General features: G+C 46.4%; 1 non-coding gene across 1 annotated transcript; it reads right to left on the reverse strand.

Moving 5' to 3' along the window:
* Positions 1-3,096: 3,096 nt before the first annotated feature.
* trnap-cgg (transfer RNA proline (anticodon CGG)) lies at positions 3,097-3,186 on the reverse strand. The gene is given in 2 exon segments: positions 3,097-3,132; positions 3,151-3,186. It is a non-coding gene; the product is annotated as a tRNA-Pro (tRNA).
* Between the last annotated feature and the right edge of the window lie 9,578 nt (positions 3,187-12,764).

Raw genomic sequence — 12,764 nt, forward strand, 5'->3', positions numbered from 1 at the left:
GCTATTAACAGCTTGCTTGGTTGTCTTTGCTGTTTCCCCTCTAATTGTTCAAAATGTCTGGTTTTATACCCCAAAACATCAGATCATTTCATTGGTTTGGTGTCATTCCAAACTGTAAAATTCAAGTTCGAAAGGAGTTTGGTGTCAGGGGCATACTTTCAACTGATTGGCAGAATTGGAATTTGTTTTTGTTCCATGGCAACACAACTCCAGCTATTTGTTTCAACCAAACGTTACATTTTTAAATCGTTCAGCACGCTTTGTGCTTTCAGTCAGTCCTTGCTCGTTTCCTCTATGTCAAAAGGTACACTACACACCTATACCTTAATTACACCATCCAAATGTTTTTTAAATGTTGTAACTATACCTGTGTCTATCACTTCTGGAAGTTCATTCACTCACAAACGAACGTCTGTGTAAAAACGTTATCCCTCAGGTTCCTTTTAAAATCTCTCTCCTCTCACCTTAAAAAGAAGTCCCCTAGCTTTTAATTCTCCTTCACTAAGGAACAGACATTTGCTAATCACTTTACTTACAACCTTCATGATTTTGTAAATTTCTACAAGGTCACCCTCAACCTCCTACGCTCCAGTGAAAAAGGTCCAAGCCTCTCCTTATAACCTGAACCCTTCAGTCCTGGCAACATCCTGGGAAAGCTTTTCCAAACCCTCTCCAATAGTATTCTTCCTATAACAGGGCGACCAGGACTGTACTCAGTACACTAAAAGTGGCCTCATCAACATCCTGTACAAACTCAACATGACGTCCCAACTCCAACACTGAATGGTGAGAAAAATGAAAGCAAGTGTGCTGAACACCACCTTAACTAACCTGTCTACCGGTGATGAAACTTTCAAAGAACTATGTACCTTAAACTTCCCCTCCACTCCCCCCCCCCCAAAAAAAAACAGGTCTCTCTGTTCTACAACAAGACCCAGGGCCCTACCATTTACTGTACAAGTCTTGCCCTTGTTTGTTTTACCAAAATGCAACCCCTCGCTTTTATCCACACGGTCTCTCTCAGGTACACACACAAATACAGCCTTTCACAGGCTTACACTCCATCACACTTACACTTTACCAAGTTAAAAATCACACAACACCAGGTTATAGTCCAACAGGTTTTATTGGAAGCATTAGCGTTCGGAGCACCGCTCCTTCATCAGGTGGTTGTGGAGGACACAATTATAAGACGCAGAATTTAGAACAAAAGTTTACAGTGTGATGAAGCTGAAATTATACATTGAAAAATACCTTGATTGTTTGTTCACTCTTTCATCTGTTCGAATACCATGATAGTTTCACTTTTCTCATATGTAAATCGCAAAACTTATTAAAATTTACATAAGTTACATTTTCAGGTTAACTGTAACAATTGATGTTAGCTAACACCAATTGTTACAGTTAACCTGAGAACATTTAAGAGGCATTTGCATGGGTATATGAACAGGAAGTGTTTGGAAGGATATGGGCAGGGTGCTGGCAGGTGGGAGTGGATTGGGTTGGGATATCTGGTCAGCATGGACAGGTTGGACCGAAGGGTCTGTTTCCATGCTGTACATCTCTATGACCCTATTTACATACGAAAGAAGTGAAACTATCATGGTTTATGAACAGATGAAAGACTCAACAAACAATCAAGGTATTTTTCTATGTACAATTTCAGTTACATCACACTGTAAATTTTTGATATAAGTTCTGTGCCTTACAATTGTGTCCTCCACAACCACCTGATGATGGGACAGCGCTCCAAAAGCTAGTACTTCCAATTAAACCTATTGGACTATAACCAGGTGTTGTGTGATTTTTAACCTTGTACACCCCAGTCCAACACCGGCATCTCCAAATTATGACACTTTACCAAGCATACAAACACGCACTCTCTTATGCACACACAAGTCTATGGGGTGAATTTGGATTTTCAGAATTATATTTGCAGATACATTCAGTTTTCCTCAAAAAGTGTGCAATCTGCAGGCAGTGAAGCCATATCATATTTTATAAATCCCTACTTTGAAAATACAACCAGTCTATTTCAAGATTGGGATACAGACAGTCTCAAACCTCACACCTTTAATGCATTGACTGAGCTGAGATGTCACCTCTTTTTATAAAACCTGAAGTTATCTGGAGAACGTGACTTAAAAGTAGTTCTGGGATTTACATATTAATGAACAGAAACTAAAAGTGGCCTCATCAACATCCTGTACAAACTCAACATGACGTCCCAACTCCAACACTCAATGGTGTGAAAAATGAAAGCAAGTGTGCTAAACACCGTCCCTGAACCATCCAGACTGACGTAGAAACTAGGAGCAGGGCTTGTCTCTCATGGATGAGAAGGAGTGTATGAAATCATAGAAAAAGCTGGGACCCACTGGAATTGTATCCCTTCCTCAGTCTCTCTATGTTTTTCCTTAACTTCTCTTTTTCTGACTTTTCACCCTTTTCTCGCTCACTCTGTGTCTCTCTTTCTTCTTGTCTTCCACTCCCATCCGTCTGTCCTATGGGTTCAGGACCATAATTGTTTGAAGTTTGCGTCACCTACTGACCCTGATCACTCCCTGTACGAAAACGTTCTTCCTAATGTCACTTTTACTCCTTTTCCTCGTGATTTTAAAACTCGGCTGAATCGTTGTCGATCCTTTCAGGCGTGGGAGCATTTGCACTCCATTATTCCTGTGTCTAGACCCTCATGACTTGAAAAACGTCAATCAGGCCAGCTTTCAACCTACTGTTCTCCAAGGAGAACTGTCCCATCTTTCCAATGTACCTTTATTGCTGACAATCCTCATACACGGCACCATGAACGGCAACCAGTTCAGCGCTGTCTGCAATCACTTCACTTCCCCGCTTCCTGAAATTTCACGCTCACAATTTTCAATAATGGAGCTGGAGGAATCATCCAGAGTCGGACTGCGTGGGCGGACTATGTGCAATGCTTGTTTTCACTTGGAGCAGGTGTTTCCTTTTATCCTGTTCGCTGGAATGGGAGCGCGACTCCACCCCTACTTCAGACAGTCCGATCTCGTTTAATAAACGTGCTTTTTGAGAAAATCACCCCGGCATTTCTGCACAAGGCAATTTAAGAAATGAGGGCTCGTCCGGGATTTGAACCCGGAATCTCTCGCAAATCCACCCAACTGAAGGCCCGAAGCGAGAATCATACCACTAGACCAACGAGCCACAGGCCCAGCGAAGCGCCCTGACCCCGGACGCTACAAGTGCCCTTCCCTGAAGCAGCTGAGACTTGCTCAGTGTGAAATACGTTTGAGTTGCTCCAAGAATCGCAAGCAGCAAAGAGATTCCACAACATTTGCTTCTCATTCCGTCTCCCTGCGCCCAGGACGCTGCTGTTTGTCCCGTTCCCAGTAACTGGACTCTCTCCACTGGCGGATAATTAAACCATTTTGTTTCTACTTGCAAACTGTTCTGGGGGAGGGCAGAGCCCATTCGCTCTTCTGCTCTCTCTTAATCATTTCGGATGGGAGACGTCAGTTACACTAATGCGTAGGAAATGGGCAAGTTTTAACTACATTACAAAGGTCTGTAATCAAAGAGACAGAAAGATGCTGTGTTGGTGGGACAGAGAGAAATGGACACCTGAAACTGTTCCCTCAGGTAAATTCATATTTGTGTTCAGCCGGCTCGGTGCTCAGAATTCGTCTTCACACAGCAATCCTGCAGAAAGACTTTTCTAACACGGGCGTCTGTTTCTTTGCTGCGAACGGGCAGCAGTGAATATCTGAGCGCCAACTGTCCCAGATGAAGTTGAAAATAAGCCATTGTTTCTCCCTCAGCCGCTCTGCCCCAGAGACAGGGAGAGTGACGGCATCAACGCGTGACGTCATTCCGCCGCAGCCTGAAGCCGTTCAGTCCATCATTTCCATGTGACTCTCTGTCACTTGTATCTCTCCGAGATGATTCCCAATCGGTGATATGTGTCCTCATCATGGGAACTGTGTCTGTGTGGTGATGCTGCTTTCGAAATGCTGATCGTCCTGTCATTCCCGTCTGAACCGGAGTGGGGAATTATTGCAGGGAATGAATACGACCGCAAATAATGTGGCTTTGTGGCTCAATGCTGTCTCATAACGGGACCTGAATTCGATCCTACCAGTGTTCGGCTTGTTTGTGTGGAGTTTGTTCAATCTCCCCGTGTCTGCGTGGGTTTCCTGCGGTGCTCCGGTTTCCTTCCATAGTCGAAAGCTGTGCAGGTTCGGTGGACTGACCATGCTAAACTGCCCCTTAGTGCCCAGAAGTCGGTAGGTTGGGGGCATCAGTCAGAAGTAAATGTCGGGTCTGGGTGGTTTACTCTTCGGAGGGTTGATACGGACTTGTTGAGCAGGAGGGCCTGTTTCCACACTGCAGGGATTCGAATTCGAATTGTTTCAACTTCCCCAGCTCATTCCCATTTCAGAGAAGAGGTGTTAGGATTCAGTTCAGAGCAGACCGGCGGGAAACAACTCAAATCTCCACAAGCACTTCCCCTTAATTGTGTAAATTGGGCCAGTGTTTAGTGACATATTCAGCTCAGATGCTCGAAGATTTGGGAAGCAGAGGCAAAGGCAAGATATAGAACAGAGTCCCGTTACAAAGGGAAGCAATAGCAGACGACAGTTTCGATCGAGGGACATGAACCCAGCACCCTCCCGCTGCGCCACTCTACTTTCCCGCACGGAGTGTTTTCCATAGATCCCTTCACCCTTTCGTCTGGCGTGTGACAGGCAAGTTCGAGACTGGTGTCAAAGATCTCCACTGCTGTCGTGTTATATGGTGTTTCGCAGACGTACGGAGGCTGTGTGAATGTGAACTGTTTTCTAAATTCCCACATTCTGTTGGTCGAACTGTGATTTAACTCTGAATCATAACATATGTCACAGCGTAGACGGAGGCCATGCGGCCCACCTTCGCTCTGCTGGTTCTACACCGTAAGTAAACGCGTGTCTCAATTCGTATCATTCTCTTGCCTTTTCCGTGTAAATCTGCGCATCTGAACATGACCACAAGCATTGCCCTCCTCAACAGAGAACAGGAGAAAACCACGCAGACCTCCACGACTGTGTCACCTCAACTGTGCACATTGGGCCAGTATATCAATGTGAAATATTCATGTTGAGTTATTTGGGAAGCAGATGAGAAGGCGAGGTGCAGAACAGAGCACCCTTAGACGGGTAAGCTGCGAAAGACCACGTTACGTGAATAGGAGAGAATATGACATGGCGGATTTCAGGCCCTAAAGTCATGGAACTCGATATTGAAGACAGGGTCATGTAGGGTCTTCAAGTGGAAAATGAAGCGTTGTTCTTCCATCTGGAGCTGAGCTTTGCTGGAACACTGCTGCAAGCCTGACACAGAGATGTTGGCCAGGGAACAGGGTGGCGTGTTAAAGTGGCGGGCAACCCGAAGCTCAGGGCCTTTTTTGCGGGCAGAATTGAGATTTTCTGCGAAACAGTCACCCAGTTTATGCTTCATGCTACTTTGGGGAAACCACACTGTGAGCAGCGAATGCAGTAGACTAGGTTGTGGCAAATGTGCAGGTAAAGTGCTGCTTCACCTGGCGGGTATGTTCGAGCCCTGTGATATTCAGGAGGGAGCAGGTAAATGGGCAGGTGTTACACATTCGGCGGTTAGAGGATAAAGTGCCTTGGGACAATGGGAGGTGGGTGTGGGGTGTTGAGAGTGAAGGAAGAGTGGACCCGAGGTGTAACCCTGCCCACTTACCTCCTCTCACATATAAATCCGTGAAGTTGAAAGAACATTCCATCCAATAATTCAGTACCACGTGACTCATGAACTAACTTGTATACATGTTCCGGGGCCAGCATCATTATTGCGTCACAGCAGCTGCAGGCCATCACCGGGGGCTCGCCCTATGACGTCACGGTGCGGCTGGAAGCCCCCGGGAGAGTTTATCAAAGAAACCTCCCTGTGGGTCAGGGCAACTCTGCATCAGGAAGCACTGGGATGGTCAACCACTATCAGTTAACATGGGGAACACATCTCCACATTATGCAGCCTCGAGGCAAACTTCCCGTCCTTCTACTTAAAGTTCAAGAGCCCTCAGACCGAAATTCCCCAGGTACGTTTGGAAGAACTTTTTCCAGGTGTCCGCAAAGTACATCTATGAGCAATTTGTTAAAGTTTGAATTTTGTGAGTGTTGAAATTATGTGCTTTTGAGCGAAATCGCAGTTCGAAAAAACAGAATGTGGGAATGTCTGCGGGTGCGTGATGGGAGCATCACCCAGAAGGGAAACCATCTCTCCTATTCACACAATGTCCTCTTTAGCAGCTTTCCGTATAAGGGCGCTCTGTTATGCACCTCGCCTACTCATCTGCTTCCCAAAACACTTCGACATAAATATTTCACATTGATATACTGACCCAATGTGCACAGTTGAGATGACACACTCGTGGAGGTCTGCGGGATCTTCTCCTGTTCTCTGTACCCTATGTTGAGGAGGGCAATGCTTGTCACTGGTCACTCAGGTGTCAGAGAAAAGTTTCGAAAGAAAACGGTTTAATTTTCTGCCAGTAGAGAGGGCCCGGTTCCTGGAGACGGGACAAACGGAAGCAGGGAGACAGAATGAGAAGCAGCTGTTCTGGAAATTGTTTGATAGACCCCATTAAAAGCACACAACCCAAGCCAAGGAGGAGCAACCAACACACCGCCACTGGGTGGGCTCGAACAACCAACTTTTGCAGTTAACAGCCGAATACGCTGGCCAATTGCGCCACAGAGACAGGCAACGACAAAAGGTCAACGCTTAGGATAGGCTATTAGTGAATTCAAAATTCAGCCTGCCCCGCCTAGAATTACAATTGTGGTCTATCAGTCTTAATTTTCACAAATAACGTCTGGGACATTTACTGTGGAGACACTGAGGACAGTCTGATCCCACTCTCTGCAGACACATCCATGTCACGAGGAACGAGCTTTCTTACTCCGGGGCCGTCGCCCTTCCAGCCTTTCAGTGTTTTGCCTGTTCCCGAGTTCTCTCATTGGCTCGGAGGCGAGAAGGGGCTTGAATTCCTGATGTGCAGGAACGACAATTCTTTCAATGTCTCAGTTCAGTTCGTGTGCCCAGAACATCAGAGTCAACTGCCCGGCCTCTTCAACAAGGGGACGGTGTCTGGACTGTCGGACAGGTCATCTTTCATTCTCCACTAAATCCGCTTCCCAAAGTGTTTCTAAAGTTCACAAAGCTGGAGACTGGGATTTCTGTTATGCTTCATGAACATTTGAACATTTTTCAATTTCCTAACTGACAATATTTTGCCAAAATTTCTTCCCAATTGTACGCCTTGCCTCATGTCCAGGGATGAGGAATTTCCATTTCGGCGAGACATTGCCAAGGTTGAGAATGTTCGCATTGGAGCAAAGAAGGTTAACTGGATATTTCCTGGGGCTGTTGGTAATGATGGGAGAAGAAGCGGTGGGAATGGGCAGATGAATGATCAGAAGAACCAATTGCCACTGACCAGAGTCAGTTACCAGAGGACAGGGATTGATGTTCTTGAATGAAAAGCAGCAATTGTGCCTAATAAACACAGAGAATACTACAGAAAGCCAACATGTCCAGCAGCATCTGTGGAAAGGGAAACAGAGCTGACGTTGTGAGTCTGGTACGTTGTTTGTTCAGAACCCGAGTTTCCTGCATGGCAATCAATTCCCAGACATGAGAAAACGAGACTTTATTGAGACGGGTTTTGTGAAGTTTGAGTGATAATGCAACCAACAGGAAGTCATTTAAAATCGCCAGCGAAGAAAGCATAGCCAGCAGGTTACCACCCTGGGCGCGGGTGCCCCAAAGGATCTTTACACCAACAGCTTAAGTGTTCGGCCACAACTACACGCCCAAAGTTGTGCTCTAAACTTTCTCATGGAATAGTTCTAACAGGAAAGGTGAGTATTGGGATTGCCCTGTCCACGCCATAGCCCCAACGGTTCCTGTTGCCCTGGATTTGATCAGGACAGAGGAGGCTGATGGGAGATCGAATTGAACTACACACATTGATGAGAGATAGAGCGGCTGGGAAGGATCCATTCCCATGCGTAGAGAGATTAATAATCAGGACCGAAAATAAGGAGCCACTTCAAGAAATTTGGGGTTCATTCAGCAAAGCTAATGTCGAACTGTTCACAGAAAATTGTGATGAAAGTCTCTCGAGTTATTTTGATGAGAAGTGTTGATGTTGCTAATACAATCGATAGGATGAACGTAGATTGGTAAATGTATTTGGTGACAGTTCTGTTCTAGCCCTGTGAGCGAAACCTGGATCTGAAGGAGTAGAAGGGACATTAACAACATCGATCTGAAATTGGACACGTGACAAGAAACAGAGCCATCATTAACAGTTGGATTTTGAACTGGACAAGGTTTCTCGTGAAATTAGCTTGAGGCTTGAGGTATGCAAGGTCAAGATAATTGAGGTAAAACACGGAAACGCTATCCTCATTAGCAGACAGTGAAAGGATTACAAGACACAAATTAAACATTTTCGACAAGTGATACAGAGGACTGGGAAGATAAGTATAATAAACTGTGAACAGCAAAGTTCTGGAGCACAACACTTACATTCAAAGACCGAAAACATCCAGGTCCGGATTAATCAGATTGCATTGCGGTGCTTTTCTGCAAAACATCCACTTGCAATGTCCTACAAAAGAGTGACAAAACCCATCCCTGTCAGCCCAGGATAGAAAATCCGAAGGGATGAACGCATGCTTATTTTCTGAAGATTCACAGAGCTTAGACTGGGTTTTGGTGATTGTTTCTTTTCCACTCCCAGGAGCCGCAGTTGTTGAGGCGTTGAGTTGGGGAGAATAAAATGTGCCCGTGAGCAGCATGTGGGGCTATTTCAGCTTCCCCTCATCTGACTGCGCTGTGAGTTGACTCAGATGTTCTCAGGGACATTTACTGACTCGAGACAGTGTAAGGATTCTCATTCCCGCAGATCGGGAATTCAAACCGTATGCCGGCTTCAGGACAATGAGAAAGATTAATTGGGGTGTGTGAAGAAGCTGTGAGCTGCATTTCAAACAGGTAGGTGGAGTCAGATGCATCATCCATTGCGCCCCGGTCCTGTGCGTATCTCACGCCACCATGCTGCAGAGTTCTGACGTTAACACGGACATGCGCAGCAATGGGTTCATTCACAAGGTGAACAACCAAAGATAATCACCGTCACTGATTCCCTTCCACAGGCCCAACTTTGTGAAGCAGTATCTTTCACGGGCAAAGGAACCACCCTTGTCCTCAGGTGCCTGCTTCATTTCGATCACGATTTCAAGCCCCTCACTCTTCTAGTCTTATTTCCAAACACTTTGCTCATAGCCTCAAAAGAAGCTCTGCGGGTGTCTGCTTGTTCCACCCGAACAGGCAGTGGGTTGCAGATTCCCACCATTCCCAATTTCAGTGAAATATTATTCCCTCTCCACTGATTTGAATCTTAAAGAAGAAGCCGGGGAGCAAACTCCCTTTCTTTTCGACGACATTTCTCATTTTGTACTCGGCAGGGTTCACACCTGCGAGGGGAAACCGCAATGGATTTCAAGTCCATCGCATTAACCACTCGGCCCACGAATACAGAACCACACTGACAGCTTGACTTCCCAGGTCTGTCTGCCTGTGGAGCTGAGAAAGAGTGAATCATCGCAGAGTTTGTTTGAATCCAATCACTTCACAGTGATTCGAAAGAGTTAAATATCTTCACATGGTTTTGCAGATATTTAGGTGTTTCACCCCAAAAGATGAAATGAACTTTCAGTTAGAAATTGCAGGAGGAATTCAGCAGGTCAGGCAACGTCTGTGGAAAGAGAATCAGAGACAACATTTCAGAATTTTGTTTTCTCCGACAGGTACTATCAAACCTGCCGAGTTTCTCTTTTGGTGTCGGCTTCTCAGCATCCGCAGTCCCTTTCCGTTTGGGGACCATTTTCCGGACACCATTAAAAGCGCACAGCTTCGCCACTACGGCATCTGTGAGCATGTGGCGCAACGGTGGCGCGTCTGGCTCGAGTTCTGAAAGTTGGATGTTCGGATCTTGATAAGCTCCGCAATGGCAGCTCCTTACATTTCAAATCACGAAAAGAGTACGTTGACTCCGTATGTCGGTTGAACCAAATCTTCCCCTTTGCGTCTAATGAATCAGCCTCTTTGTCGGTGTCAGTCAGGGATTTACTGACCCCAATCACACCCTGTACGAAAGCATTCTTCCTAATGTCACTTTTGGTTCTTTTCCTCATGACTTTAAAACTCTGCCGAATCGTTGCCGATCCTTTCAGGCGTGGGAACATTTTGACGACATTACTTTCTCTGTCGAGACTTCGCATGACTTGAAAAGCTTCAATCGGGCCAGATTTCAAACTTCTGTACTCCGAAGAGAGCTCTCCCAAATTTCCAATCGACCCTCATCGCTGACATCCCTCAAACACTGCACCACTGCGTCAACCAAATTAAATTGTTTTCTTTCTAAAGTTTTCTCTGACACCGGAGTGACCAGTGACAAGCATTGCCCTTCTCAACATAGGATACAGAGAGCAGGTGACCCCTCAGAGGTTGTCACCTCAACTGTGCACATTGGGCCCGTATATCATTGTGAAATATTTATGTCGAAGCTTTTTTGGGAAGCGGATGAAAATGCAAGGTGCAGAACAGAGCGCCGTTATACGGGAAAGCAGCTAAAGACGACGTTGAATGAATAGGAGAGAGTGGTCTCCCTGTTGGGTTCTGGACCCAACACATCCCTCAAACACTGCACCACTCACGTCAACTTATTCAACGCTATCTCCAATCATTTCACTTCTGCTGCTTTCTATCCCATTGGTCCTCCAGGGAGCCCAACCTCGTTTTACGAAGAAGATTTTTGAGGAAATTAAACAGGCACTTTCGCACAAAACTCGGGCTTGTCCGGGATTTGAACCCGGGATCTCTCGCACGTCTGCATCGACGAAGACCCAAAGCGAGAAACATACCCCTAAACCAACGAGCCAGACGGTTGGTGGGCCAGCGCCCCTGCCCCCGCACTACCTCTTGAACCAGCTGAGTCTTGCTCAGAGTAAAGTCCAGTTGACATTGAACAGGCTGGGGCTGTTTTCTCTGGAACGTCGGAGGTTGAAGGGTGACTTTATGGAGGTTTACAAAATTATGAGGGGCATGGATAGGATAAATAGGCAAAGTCTTTTCCCTGGGGTCGGGGAGTCAAGAACTAGAGGGCATAGGTTAAGGGTGAGAGGGGAAAGATATAAAAGAGACCTAAGGGGCAACTTTTTCACGCAGGAGGTGGTGCGTGTCTGGAATGAGCTGCCAGACAACATGGCGGAGACTGGTACAATTGCAACATTTAAGAGGCGTTTGGATGGACATATGAATAGGAAGGGTTTGGAGGTATATGGGCCGGGTGCTGGCAGGTGGGACTAGATTGGGGTGGGATATCTGGTCGGCATGGACGGGTTGGACCGAAGGGTCTGTTTCCATGCTGTACATCTCTATGACTGTATGAACAGCTGCTTCTCATTCTGTCTCTCTGCTGCCGTTTGCCCGTCCCCAGGAACCGGGTCCTCTCTACTGGCAGAAGATTAACCCGTTTTCTTTCTAAACTTTTCTCTGACACCGGAGTGACTAGTGACAAGTATTGCCCTCCTCAACATAGGGTACAGAGAACAGGAGAAGACCCCGCAGACCTCCACGAGTGTGTCATCTCAACTCTGCACACTGGGCCTGTGTATCAATGTGAAATATTTACGTCGAAGTTTTTTGGGAAGCAGATGATACGGCGAGGCGCACAACAGTGCGCCGTTATACGGGAAAGCTGCTAAACTCGACATTGAGTGAAGAGGGAAGATGATTTCCCTTCTGGGTTGTGCTCCCATCACGCACCGGCAGACATATCGCCGACGAGCAAACATTAACTCTGTCTAAATTGCCACATTCTATTTTTACGAACCGTGATTTCACTCAGAAGCACAATTTACCTGCTCCCTCCTGAATATCCTTCCAGGCTCGAACATACCTTCCAGGTGAAGCAGCACTTTACCTGCACATTTGCCGCAACCTAGTCTACTGCATTCGCTGCTCACAGCGTCGTTTTCCCAACGGAGCATGAAGTATAAACTGGATGACTGCTTCGCAGAACATCTCGGTTCTACCCGCGAAAAAAGGCCCTGAGCTTCTGCTTTCCTACCACTTTAACACGCCACCATGTTCCCTGGCCAACATCTCTCTCTCAGGCTTTCAGCAGTGTTCCAGCAAAGCTCAGCTCCAGATGGAAGAACAACGCCTCATATTCCACTTCAAACCCCTACAGCCCTCCGATCTTCAAGATCGAGTTCCATGACTTTAGGGCCTGAAATCCCCCATGTCCTTGACCCCTACCACACACATACGAGCCCTTGTTATCACATAGTCTGCTACGACACACTACTTATTGTTAGCCACTAACGGTCTCCATTAACAGTTGTTCACCCTCCCACACGGATCGTTATTCACTCCTTTGTCCCTCCTATTGTTCTCTCTCTGAGCTGGCGGGAAAGAGAGCAATGTACACTGGAGACTCGGAGCCAGCTGAAACTTGCTCAGTGTGAAATACATTCCACTTTGATCCAAGAATTGCAAGCAGCAAAGAGTTTGCAGAACATCTGCTTGTCATTCTGTCCCCGGGATGCGGTTTCCGACATACGGATCGTCTTGTCATTCACGTCGGAACGGACTTGGCGAACTCCTGCAGGGAAGGCACGAAACCACAAGGTATGCGTTTCAAA

This window comes from Chiloscyllium punctatum, chromosome 36 (genome assembly GCF_047496795.1).
Source record: "Chiloscyllium punctatum isolate Juve2018m chromosome 36, sChiPun1.3, whole genome shotgun sequence".
Taxonomy (NCBI): Eukaryota; Metazoa; Chordata; class Chondrichthyes; order Orectolobiformes; family Hemiscylliidae; genus Chiloscyllium; species Chiloscyllium punctatum.